Raw genomic sequence first — 12,115 nt, 5'->3', positions numbered from 1 at the left:
ATAGCCAGAGTTAGGAAGATAAGTGTCAGATATTTTCTTTTATATGCAGAATTCATATTTTAAAAAAGTAATGAACACAGAAGGGAACTGATTAGAGGAATAGGATAGGTAGAAACTGGTAGGAGGCCCTGGGTTCGATTCTTCAGCACCACATAAGCAGAAAAGGCCAAGAGGGGGCTGAGGCTCAAGTGGTAGAGCGCTAGCCTTCAGCTGAAGAGTTGAGGGACAGGGCCCAGGCCCAGAGTTCAGGCCCCAAGACCGACGGACCAAAAAAAAAAAAAAAAAAAAAGAGAAAGAAACTGGTAGGAGGAGGCAGCAAGAGAAGGTGCTAAAGGCAAATATAATCAGAATTCATAATATGTAAATATGAATTTCTAATAAAAACCCGCTGTTCTGAAAAATTGATGATTAAAAAAAAAATTACTGCCTCGAATAACTCTTAAAGGCCAAGAGGACAATGTTGCAGGGAGAGCACCAGTGAGGAAGCAATTGAAAAGAGTTAGGCTCTGAAACATTTTCCGAATGCCTACTTTATGTCTCATATTTTATTTTTCATGTACATACCATGCTTAATCCATGTTTAAAATAAGTTTGTAAATTAAGTCGATGTAAACCTAAAATTCTGCATAATGTGTTGTTATGGTTACTTTGCAGCTTTTAGTTTCTTGACAGTACACAAAATAAAAGTGTACAAAAACCTGTGTATTTACTAGGCCTAGTGTGTTTATATGTGTTCAGGGAGCTGAGCCAAAGGTCACGGAGGCTCTGGAGCTGCGCGGGCAGTTTCTAAACACTTCCAACACCATTTACCTATGAGAAGGGGGGATGGGCCAGATCCTCTTCCTGTGCCTTAAGCTCAGTTGTATCTGCAAGTGATCCACTGGTTAGCTTTCTGATTAGAAAGTCCGACAGGTGCAATATGTTTATGTCAGCTGTATTTGAAAACATTTTTTAAAACCTGATTCCACAGAAGTAAAAGTCAAGGTTAGACTTGAAAGAGAGTTAAATGTAGTAGTCTTTGTAAATGGAGGAAATCTCTTGTTCTGGGAGATATGCCAACTATTTTTGCAAAATATGGAATAAAAGTAGACTGAACGACTTAAAAAAAAACATCAAAACCCTGATGTCCATGGAGAGGAGAAACAGTGAAATAATAAAATGATAATGTGATACTAGGTCTCAGAAAGAGGACTGCTTTAATATATAGTGTTTATGACTTCAGTTTCTTATTCTACTCCTCGTAATACCTCGCTTTAGGTCTGAAATTCACTGTCTTCAGACATTTACTTATCTGCTAGGATTTTTGAGTATTACAACTTGTGTTTAAATCATCTGACTCAAGGTTCACTTATTAAAAAAATAAATGGCTGGATTGCAGCCCACGCACCATCAGATATTTAAACACTCAAGAAAGTTTCATCTGCTTTCAGACTGTGTGCCGGAAAACCAAATAGGGTGTACAAAATGCCATCTCTCCCATTAGCAAGAGTCAGAGGAAGAGAACAATTAGATAATGCAATAATGTTTTTAGTTGTATATAGAAGAAGCTGTTCTTAAGATATGCTTTCCTACATTACTTGACATCCGTCTGTGTAATTAAACAGAATTTGGTTCTCAGTCTTTTCCCTCTTAAGAGCTATCCTTCCAGGAAGGATGATAAAGTGAAATATAAACACCACATGAAAAGTGGACTGCTTTTCAAACATTTTAATGATTTTCCGCTTTAAATAAGCAACTGATCAGTTACCTTTCTTGAGGATGTAGTGTCTCCTAAGATTGTTACATAATCAAAAATGAATTTTAAATAGGTTTTTATATTGATAGCATCCAAATGCTTCAGTAATGGGTCTGATTTCCACAATGTAACTCTTTTGTAGACTGTAAACCTGCATTGTCTATCATCTGTTTTCTGGAATGATAATGTGATACTGCCTAGTAAATATGTCACCCTTTGAATCCAGCCAGGGTAGGAAATTCTAAAAAAGCAAGCAAACAAAAATAAAAAAAAACACCCAGAAAAACACCATCTCTAAACTAACCAGCAAAAAGCCAGGCTGGAGGTATGGCTTAAGTAATAGAACTCCAGCTGAACAAGTAAGAGCAAGCTTGTGAGTTCAGACCCCAGTACCAGAAGAAAATACAGTTTAATGGACAAGTTTGTTTTACAATGTGTGGGAAGTTTTTCTTTTATTTATAAGGATTATCTGAGTCTTTTCTTCTATATGCTTAGTACTGCTGCAGACAGAAACAGTTTCTAGAGCTCAGATTCAAGGCAGTTTGTCTCTGAAGGCAAACTCTGAACTTAGGGGTATTATGGAAGCAGGAACGGGGGTGGGGGGGGTGGGGGGTGAGGGGTCTCATAGGACCAGAGCAGCAGGGATACTGCAAATCCACATGTTGGTATTTTAGGAGAATGAGAATTAACATCCTAGCTGGGCCATGGTGGCTCATGCCTATAATCCTAGCTACTCAGGAGGCTGAGTAGGATTGAGGTTCAAAGTCAGCCTGGGCAGGAAAGTCCATAAGACTCTTATTTCCAATAAACTACTCAGAAAAGGCCAGAAATGGCACTGTGGTTCAAGTGGTAGAGCCTAGCTTTGAGCCCAAGAAGTTCAGGGACAGCGTCTAGCTCCTGAGTACAAGCCCCAAGGATAGCACACACACAAAAAAAAAGAAGTAGAAGAAAGAAAACAGAGAGAGAGAGAGAGAGAGAGAGAGGAGAGAATTAACATTGAAAGATTATCCACTCTTCACGTGGCTAAACCTTTGTAAATAGTGCTCTTTGGCCTTTTAAAGTAATATTCCACTCCTCCCTATCTAAGGTTGCTGTTTCTCAAGCTATAGGAAATACCCAGAGATCGCCTCTAGTGGTTATATTGATCCTCTTAAATATGTTTATGTTGCTTTTCTTGACGTTATATTAATTGTCAATATTTATGAGGAGAATGTTCTTTGTGGGAGAATGTAAAAGAATTAACTAACGCATGGGCTAGGCAGATAGCCTTGTGATGGAGTTTTTCAGTGGAATGCATTGCTAAAAGTGGCTTCGGGTATAAGCAAATTACTTCATTTTGATTCTAGATGCTGAGCTCCTAATAGCTTTTAAATTTATACAGTTTTCGTTTAGCTGTCAAAACATTTAATTATATCATGCCCAAAGGTGTAAAGCTGTCAAATAAATCCGAGTTTAGGCATAAACATTCTCTAAGTTACTTGTGCTACTACACCCTGCACCCTAGTAGTTACTGGGCAGTCTGTGAACCTGGATGGGGGCGGGGGGAGGGGGGTGTTTCCAGAACATTAACCCAGCAGGTACAGAACAACACTGGCTCAATGAATTGATGATGACTTGTAAAACAGCAGGTATTCATGCCCCCAAGTCTTCCTAATTCCTCTCTTTATAAAATAAAACAGACTAGTGAGGGCGGGGGATTCTTTGGCTCAATTTGCACTGTGTGGAAGCTATCTTTTTTTTTTTTTTTTTTTTTTTTGCCAAAATGCGGGGTTTTTTTTCTTTTCCTTCCCTCCACCTTGTTAACTACCACACGCATGCTTCTACCTTTGTCTCTAGTCTTTGCTATAGAAAGAATCGTTCCGGTAGCACTTAGAAAGGAAGTGGCATAACTGATTGGTAATTAATTGCTGTTTGTTTCCAGTTTAATATGTAAACCATTTTTAAAGAAAGGAAAACATTTTTTAAATTTCCCCTCAATAGCTAGTTATGCCGTAAGTTAAAAAATTTCATATTAGATGGTATTGTTTGGAGGTAGATTGCTAGCACAAATAACTAATGCAGACTTTACTAATGCAAAATTCACTAAGAGGTAGGGGAGTAAAGTAAATTAGTTCTACTTTGAAGCTTTTATTTTCTTCCCCTTTCAAAATGAATGGGAAGGCCCTTGAGAGGCCCTTGAATGAAAGCTGCTTTTCATTAGTACTACCAAATACCTACTTGAAAGAGTGGAGTTCTGACTGAACACCCACACAAGAGAAAGGGAAAGCTTCCTTTTCTACTGGAGGACCATCAGCTAAATAGCTCTTGGCTTCTCTTTTCCAATCAGGTGGTTTCACATCAGAGTTAATTACTCCAGTCATTTATTCTAATCACCCTCCTCTTATGGCTAGCTGCATTCTGTCATGGGGTGGCATCGTTTGAAGCCAGTTAAGTTTGAAAACCACTGCAGGGTACTTGAGGCTCATTAGTGAGGCCTCTCCATGCCTGGCTTTGGATTTGCTCCCTGATTAACTCTGCATCTCCCTGCCTTGCCCACCCCCCCCTCCCCTTCCCCAGCTCCCAACCCCCACTCCTCAGCCCTTCCTTCTCCAACAGGAATGTTTCAATTAACTCTTGCCATGCTGTTTGTCTTTTCACCTACTCTGTTAAGAGAAATTTAAATGTTTACCTTGCTAAGGATAGATTTGCTAGATTCTGAATTCTGACCTTACAGCGACATCCTTTGAGCTGAATTGAACTGCCCTCCTGATATCCTACAAAGAAGAGTTATGTTTCTGAACAACAAAGGAAGGAAATGGTGGCTTAGAAGGAATGCATTTATGTCCTTGATTCAATTCTCCTAACCCAATAACAGTAGTGATGCTAACTCTGATTTTACAGTACTCCGCTATGTTTTACAGGGGTTGTTTGAGAAGCTTTTTCGAAAAATCTCTGAGCAAATTTTTCTCCTTTGACATTGTTTCTTATCTGTTATAGTAGCTTAATTTAAAAGTCTTTGTCAAATGGTTCATTTAAGAGATATCAGAATCACCAGGGAAATGTTTGTGTTATATCTTTATAAAAATAGAAGGAAAACAATGTAACCACTGAGTCTGGCAGAATTATTACATGAAAGTATTTGAAACATTTTCCGTAAACTGACACAAATGTATTGCCAGGTGGGTAATTAAATGAATATGTTCATTTAGGTAGGAAATGAGACACATTCTGTGTTCTTTCCCTGTAGTAGTTCAGTTTATAGGAAACAAATAGTTTGTGTCAAGTCAAAATATGAAAGGCAAAATATACAAGATCACATTTTTATGAATTACCAATGCCCATCAATATTCAGAAATTAGTAGAGTGAACTCTTATTGTTCTCTTTACAGTTCTCTTCATAGTTTCTTTTGTTGATGGGTTGTGTCTTTATCAAGAGTCTCTCAACTTAGGGACTAACAAGTATATTGAAAAGACCTAGTGTATAAGTTGCTTAGATCAGTAAATATTTATTGAGTGTCTGTTGTATGTACAGTTCCAAGGATGCAGATATAATCTACACTGGAAATTCTAGTGAGAAAACAGAACTGTAACACAGGATCAAAGAATTAGTTTTAAAAGGTGCAAGAGCTAATTTAAAAAAGAAAAGAAACAACCTGTGAATAAAGACTCCATATTGACATGGGTTCTTTGCAGTGCTCAGATGCTTACTATTCATGCCTTCAAATGACATTTTCAAAACCATTCCTACGATGCAGTAGTTTCAGAGTTTGACAGTTTTTGTGATACCATACAGTTTGATACATACCATTCTGCATCAGAATTATTCCAAGGAAAATGTAGCGGTTGATAGCACAGTTTAGGACGCAAACAGATCAGGGTTCAGGTTGCAAAGCTGACATCAGCTGCCTGTGTGACACCAGGCTATTTGCTGATACACTTTTACATTCCTTTGTAAGTCAGCTTTTAAAAAATGTAGGGCTATTGGCCTGATTAAATGGATAATCCATGTAAGACATTTAACATAAAGCTGCACATAGCATAAGCATCCAGCAATATTAATTGTGCTGTTGCGGTTTTTGTATTGCTGTTCTTGTGTAGTTGGTCTCCTGACAGAATATACTGTAATCCTAGAGCCTTTTTGTCAGGTGTATTATTGATGTCCTTTACATCCATCTTCTGGACATTGTTGAAGAGAAAACCTTGAAAGATGTTATTTTAATATCCACTTCCCTTGTTTTTCATGTAATATACTTTCTCACACTTAATTGTTTGGTTAACAAAGTATAGACAGCTCATTTGTAGTGGTTAATAATGACAAGAATTCTTTACATTTTCTAGAATACATTTCTAGAATTACAACAATTGGATAAAGTTTCTAGGGTCAGTTTCATGCATTTTATACAACGTTGCAAGATCATAGACTCTTGGCATAGACAGTGGTTTGTGTTAAATCAGAATATTTTCTTAGATGTCACTCATTCATTCAACTGACATTGATTAAGGGCCTACTAGATAATTAGATCTGTGACAGAACTGGAAGAATATGACCTGCCCTTTGGAGCTGTCATTATTAAGTGTAGACAGACATGACAGTAACCAATTAGAGAAATAAATTAGGTGATATATTCATTTTGTTTATTCAACAAATGTTTTGTAAACACCCAATAGAATAGTGAGAACAATATTATATAGTACCTGCCTTTTTGGAAGGCACTGTTCAGTGAGGAGAATGGTTAACAAATATATAATGTATGCTGATGTGTAATATAACACATATATATGTGTAATAGATATCAGGAGGCAAGGCTGCCCTGAAAACACTTAATATTATCTATATATCTAATGACGCATGGAACTAGAGATAGTTGCAGTAGAGAAGAGAATATGTAGAAGATACTTCAAGGCTTCTTGTTGGACTGGCTAGTGTTTCAGTGATTGAGAAGGAAAGGAGTGAAGGTGGTGGCCACATTTCTCATTTGGCTGGCTGGTAGAGGATTAAGTCCATAATCAAGAGAGCGGGAAATAACAAGTGTAATGGAAACAGTATGCACTCCATTTTTTGATGTGTTAAGTTTGAGTGTACCTGAAGCATCACAAAGACATAGTCTACTGGGCAGATGGATTTGGGAGGATAATGATGGTCAGAAATAGTGGGTCTGGGATGGAATCATGAGGAGAATTAACACTGAAAAGGTAGCAGAAGAAAATGACCCTCTACTTAAGAGGTGAGAAGGAGAACAGATATATAAAAAGAAAATCTGGGGGAAAGGTAACACCATGCTAGGAGAAACCCAAAACCCAGACGCTGTGATGTAGAGGAGTGAAGTTAAGTTAGAACATCCCCTTGGTCTAAAAAAGAAAACATGAATTTAGTTAAGAAGCAAAAGATAGCACACTTAGTGAATTCCTTCAAGAAGTTTGCCTACTTATTCCCAGGTACATAGAAATAATTAAATAAGAGTGTCCTATTAAGTCATATTCCATTGATAATTCAGAATCAGATCCATGGTTTATTGCAGAATCATTGAATATACACCTTCTAGAAATGCATGCTTTGCTGAAAAGGCAGAAAATAAACTAATTAGGGGTGAAAGAATTATGTGTAAGAACACATGTGTCAGTGCAAAAGGCACTTGAACAACTCTTAAAAACTGTCAGTAAGATCCATGTTGACACGGGACCTGTGCAATCCTGTGTACTGAGACAAGACTACTGGTTTTCATGAAGAGACCTATGTTAAGCAATCTCTAGGAGTGCACAGACTAGTTCACTATCACTGAAACGGGGTGATTTCTATTTGTGCATACACATTGTCTACAGATTCCACATATCTGAATCCAGCGAAGGTTTTGTCTGCAGTGCTGAGTTAATGCCTGTGGGTATAGAAGAGTCCTTAAAGTATTTGGCTGTGAGGGCTGGGTAGACAGTGTGTGAGGATGCTAGCTGGAGACTTTGAAGGATGGTATGGTAACAGCAGACCCTGTTCTTGGTACAGCTGGTCTTTTATCTTCATTGTGACAAAGGGTGATGGTGGTGCCATCTTTCAAACGCTGCCACATTTCATCAGAGATCTGTGGGTGAAGTGGGTGAAGAACATACATTGTGGAACATTATGTCTGTTTCGCTCTTAAAGTGCTAGATGTCTGCGGTCATTTCTGAAGGTCTGCCCATTCTTTATGGGGCTGAGGATTGTAATGACCTCTTCAAAACACATCGAAGGTCATGCTTGTCTTCTGGCTGGTACTTTGCATACTGGAAGGTTGATCTTTATTTTCAGTTGGGAAAGTTGTGAAGTGTGAAAGTAACTCTTCTACTATATTATACATCAAAATCTCTTTTATAGCAACATCTAGATGTAGATTCAGTATTCAGAACTGAATTGAGTTTCATATTGCTCAGTTTATACCTGCTAGTTACATGACCATTGAGCACTTGAAGTGCAGCTAATTGAAAATAATATGGCTTATATGCTAGAAGTGGAAATTGCATTACCATCTTGCTGAAGTTTCACTAGAAATGATATTTTCTTATATTGGTTATGTGTTGAAATGATGCTTGAATATTCTTTATTAAATATGCCATTAAAATTGATTTACTAGGTTCCTACTAGACATTTTCAAATTATATATACTTTGCATATGTTCCTATTTGGTAGCATTGTATAAAGTCCAGATTTTTTTTTCTTGGAACTGGGCATGGTGCTACATGCCTATAACCCAGCACTTAGGCTGAGTCAGGAGAAGGTTAGCTTATGCTATGTAGTAAGACATTGCCTCAAAAAAAGAAAAAAAATCTTTTACTTAAACATCCCATTATTACATGTGAATATATTTAAATTTTAATATTGAAATAGTATCCAAACTTTTATTATAATAATAGAATAATTTCATCCTCAGATCCAAAACAAAGGTGTAGGATTAATTTTAAGTCTGAAAGAAAGTCCAGGCTGGGGATATATAGCCCGCTAGGAAAAGGAGCTATAGTTTACCACAAGAGAACTAGCATGCTAAGGTGCTGTGTTCCATCCTCACCACTGCAAAAATCAATAAATCACACACATACACACATACCCCCCCCACACACACACAGAAAGTACTAAGTCCAAACTCCAACTAACCTATCATATAAACTGTTTTTACTCCAGTGTGGCTAAAATGTAAGCTTGAAATCTTGCATGTCATCCTGACTTCTCTGACCTTGGAATTCAGCTATTGTAAATGATAACATATCATACATCTTTCCAAAGGCCATCTCCTCTTCTTCCTCTCTCATTCCCTCTTCTTCTCTTCCCACCCCCCCCACCCCAATACCCTTTCTCTCCTTTTCTTTTTGTGGTCCTAGAGCTTGAACTCAGAACTTGGGTGCTATCCCTGGGCTCTCTGCTCAAGGCTAGCTGCTCTACCACTTGGAGCCACAGTGCTGCTTCTAGTTTTGAGTGGTTAATTGGGGATAAGAGTTTCATGGAGATTTTTCTGCCTGAGCTGGCTTTAAACCCCAGTCCTCACATCTCAGCCTTCTGAGGAGCTAGGATGCCAGGTGCATGCCACTGGCACCTAGCTGTTACAGTTTTCTTAATCTAGGCTTTCAATACTTTGTGTGTGTGTGCGCGTGTGCATGCACATGTGCATGCGTACCTGTGTGAACTAGACCTGTGGCTTGAATTCAGGACCTAAGGGTTTTTTTTTGTTGTTGTTGTTTTGTTTTCCCTCAAGGCAAGCACTCTACCACTCAAGCCCCAGCTTCACTTCCAGTTACTTTGTTTTTTTTGTGAGTCAGTTTCTGCTGGTTAATTGAAGATAAGCTCTTATGGACTTCCTGTCCAAACTGGCTTCACAGCATGGGTTTCAGATCTCAGCCTCCTAAGTATTTAAGATCCAGGCATGAGCCACCAGTCTCCATATTCCCTTTTCTTTTCTTTTATTTATTGTTACTGCAAAGACAGAGTACAGAAGGGTTACAGTTTCTTGAGTCAGGTATTGAGTACATTTCTTTTTTGAGCAGTGTCACCCCATTCCTTGCTCCCTTGCTTTCTCCCAGTTTTTCTCTCCCAACCCCCTCCCCCTCCATGCACACCATTGTTTAGAATGTGTATCACTGTAGAGTTACTCTTTCTCCCACCCTCCATTCTAAGGACAATCTCATCTTAGTCTTGAGTTCAGCATAGGGCCTGAAGTCAGCATTCTGTGTTACTTGATGAGTGGATACAAGAGCTGCTGAAATGAGTCACATGTTTTGGAATGAAAAGGGCTTTGAATACAATGTAATGTCCATGTATACAACTGCATGAACAGAGCAAGTGCAGATATGATTTGATACACTAGATGAATATATCATTGCCTTAAAAGTGTTCATGAGCCCTTATATTCTATAATTCAGGTCTTTCTTTTTTGGATCTTCTTGGGAGTGATGATTAATACACACTGTATTATGCCAAGAATTTTGATTTGCTGCCGTAAGTTTATGGCAGTCGGTACAGGGAATCATTGGTGCCATGCAGACAGCTCCTTGTTTTTGTCTGGCGTCCCTGTGGGGTTAAACTACATCTGGCAATAAGTAGGGATTCTGGTCTGGCCATCTTCAAAGGCAAGAGACTGTTAGTATTTATCAGATCTATGTGGATAAGCAAATGGGGAGAGATTAAAATTTTTTATTTTGTTTCCCTTCCTTTTGTAACTGACTATAAAAGAAAACCTTTAGGAGTTCATGCACCAGATTAGTACCTTCTGATGGTTGTTAGAGAAAAATCAACTAATTTTTCTATGCCTAGGTGAACAATTGAGGATTTTAGCTTAATATTTTAATTCCTTGAGTGTATACTTTATAACTATTTTATCCAAGGCAGCTTAACAGCCGTGTACAATCTTCAGAATTAATTTTCTAGAAATACTTTTCAGAGGTGGACATTCAGTGTAGTACAAGCATTAGGGCATCGTGTTTGGCATTTGGAAGCTTTTATTTGGTTGTGTAGAGAGTTTACTGAAAATTAAGTTCGGAGGAGAAACTTGAACCTTTATTAATGTAGGCCACTCCTTTTTCCAAGTAAAAGTGGGCCTGACTTTCATGCAGGCTTGTGTCTTTTACCTTAATGCTCCCCATATTTTTTAAAGATTATAAATCCCATGACTCAGTTTACCTGTTATTGAAGCATGTGGCCCTGTATTTAGCTGATAAATAAAGTGGCTACCTTCCAGATATGTGTCATGAAGTGTAATCTAGAACTTGCCCTTCAAAGCCTCCCTAAGAGAAATAATGTTTACTTAGGATTGTCTGAAGAGTATATAGTCTCTCCATTTGTCTACACTTTAAATCTGGCCCAGGATTAAGTAAGTCCCTCAGTGAGTCACATACCTGGATTCCATCATATTGCCAAGGGAGGAATTTCTTATCTTAGAAATAGAAATAATGTGTTTTTCAGGCCATCTGGTTTGTTTTTACATTATGGTCATTTCTGAGTCTTGTAATTGTTCATATTTTTTTCTTCTTCTTTATGTTGCCTGTTAGAAAGCTTAGCACCAAACACAGGGCCTGAGTCTAATGAATATGAAACTTCATGAGAAGATTTTTATGTGACAGTTCTTTCTTATCCTCATTCTTGCATTACCTAATTTATCTTTTTATTAAATTTCTTTTATTAAATTTATTAAATTATGTATTCTTCTATGAATTATTTCTTAACAAAGAAACTAAAACATAAAACAAACAGTAGGAATAGACTGGTACAGTTGCTCTCCATCCATTTTTACCAAGCTTGAATGAAAACAAAGAAAAAAAAACTCCGTATCCCTTTTTGTGTTATATCATAACTAGTTTAATGTATCTGTATATTATGAATTTCTAGATTTTAGATTAGCAGTGACCTAAGGTTGAGATGTTAATTAAATGTTTTAATGTTCTGTAGTTCTAAAGAAAATAGTTGGATAAAATGTCAGAATACAGGAGAATTTTAAACATTAAAAAAAAATCATCTCTCTGAAAAGGAGGGTAATTGTACAAGTTTGCCTAATCCTTTTGATCTTGGCACACAGCAATACAGACTTCAGTTGAGATTAAAACTATGAATTTCAAAGGAAACATGGCCTTCAGTGTGTAAAATATATAACAGCTGGTTGACTAGTCCATTTAAAACTACACAATAACAATCATAGACAGAATAGCGGCTCTCTTGCCAAAAGATGCACAAGGGCTTGATGGTTTTATCGAGGTGTGATACTAACTCACACTTTTCTTCTGTAATGATAGAAATGTAGAAAGGCACTGGGCGAGCCTGCTCAGGAATCTCTCATCCACACAACAGTTCAAGGGCAGTTTAGAAGTACAAACTCTCTTCAGTGATTTCTCTATCTGCTTTGCAGAATGAACTTTGGTGCCTTGACTAAGTTTCATTTTTTAGTACTGTCAGAT

At 37.6% G+C, this 12,115-nt stretch overlaps 1 protein-coding gene across 3 annotated transcripts in view; it reads left to right on the top strand.

Annotated features, from left to right (window-relative positions):
* Positions 1–12,115, top strand: part of Lrba (LPS responsive beige-like anchor protein) — a 445,034-nt gene that overhangs the window by 356,260 nt on the left and 76,659 nt on the right. The gene's annotated exons all lie outside the window — the stretch shown is intronic.

Source organism: Dipodomys merriami, unplaced genomic scaffold (genome assembly GCF_024711535.1).
Source record: "Dipodomys merriami isolate MVZ:Mamm:240054 unplaced genomic scaffold, mDipMer1.0.p SCAF_15, whole genome shotgun sequence".
NCBI classification, from domain to species: Eukaryota; Metazoa; Chordata; class Mammalia; order Rodentia; family Heteromyidae; genus Dipodomys; species Dipodomys merriami.
The sequence above is the reverse complement of the archived record's forward strand: the minus strand, read 5'-3'. Positions and strand labels throughout refer to the sequence as shown.